Genomic DNA, 1,420 nt, shown 5'->3' with positions numbered 1-1,420 from the left:
CCCGTAAGTTTTTTTTTAGTTCAGTAAACATGTCTATGTGCGCATCTGTGGGTGCTTTGTCTTGTTGTGCTTGCAATGTGAAGACAATAGTTGAAAGACCATTCAATCCAATATATGTAAAAGCCATTGCTACACAATGTAGGTAGTGCTCCCAAGTATTGATACACCCTTCTTCTAGCATTCATTAATCCATGCCATTTGGTTTTATTTCACAAGGGGGAAAGGGAAAAGTGGATAGCCACAAATAGGAGGTCCTACAAATAGCTACAAATATTTATCAACAAGGATTAAAGATACTTCCACTTGCTTGCGTGCAACTTTAAGAGATATGATCACACCATTGGAATAGTTGAGATGAATCCTGTAAAAAAAGACGCAACAACCACCAAAGGGAGCAAGGAGTCAATATGAGATAACTTTCTACGTCGATGAACGACTTTAGAGAACAAATGTACAAGACAAAAGTCCAAGCCACCATCATGACAAGGTACATACATCAACATTGCAAGTGTTTGTATGGATGCCATCATCTGCAATGTATAAGCACTCCATCGTAGACCTGTTTATGAACAAGAAATTGGCTCCATCCGTTGCCATCGGGCTCGGTCACTCCGAACTTGAAATTGCCATCGGGCTCGGTCACTCCGAACTTGAAATTCACTTCGGTGAAAGGACCCCATTCACAACCGTAGTTGATCATCCTACCGTCCGGAAAAGGGTAGTTCCCTTCAACGTTCCAGCACCCATTATAGGCACTATTGTAGACAACGGTTCCTGAAAACAGCTCAACCAGAATACCTGCATGCATGCATGCCGGGTCAGAAACAATCACAGAACACCAACAGAACGGCGAAACTGCGGTTTGCACAAACCTATGATAATGCCTGCCCCCCTGAACACGTCTGCTGCCACCGAAGTGTAACTGACCAGGTCGAGGCCAGCCGCTGGGGCTACCGCCGTCTCAAAAAGCTGATAATAATCCCCGCCTTTGATGATAGAGACGGCTCCCTGCAGTGGCGTAGTGCCGGGAGAACTAGGGGTGATGGCGGTGCAGCTGTAGTCCTGAGCGGTTGTGGGTATGGGCGCAACGGTGCTGATGACGATAAGGACGATGAAAGGGAGCAGCAGCGGGGGCATGGGAGCGGGAGAGCTGCTGCGGCGATGTTCCATAGTAATGTTGCAAGATACTGAATCTGAATATGCTCGAATATTGGAACGAGGGGATGGCCTGCGGTCTCTTAAAGCGATCGAGCACGTTTGCAATCCAGCTCAGGGCTGAGCGAGCTGATCAGCCCGGCGGACGGCCTTTCTTGTCGTAGTAAGTGGCGTTCTTTTTAGATGCTGCTGAGATACAACCGAGGACGAGCTTCGTAGCTGGCCACCGGGCCTGCGTTCTTAATTCTCGACTTAGCTCTTCGAT

The 1,420-nt window shown here is 47.7% G+C and overlaps 1 pseudogene; it reads right to left on the bottom strand.

Moving 5' to 3' along the window:
- Positions 1-277: 277 nt before the first annotated feature.
- LOC147882776 (uncharacterized) lies at positions 278-1,170 on the bottom strand (annotated as a pseudogene).
- Between the last annotated feature and the right edge of the window lie 250 nt (positions 1,171-1,420).

Source organism: Dipteris shenzhenensis, chromosome 29 (genome assembly GCF_047967505.1).
Source record: "Dipteris shenzhenensis isolate YYH24624 ecotype China chromosome 29, Dip_SZ_1.0, whole genome shotgun sequence".
Lineage (NCBI taxonomy): Eukaryota > Viridiplantae > Streptophyta > Polypodiopsida > Gleicheniales > Dipteridaceae > Dipteris > Dipteris shenzhenensis.
Note: the sequence above shows the minus strand (reverse complement) of the source record. Positions and strands in the feature narration are given on the sequence as shown.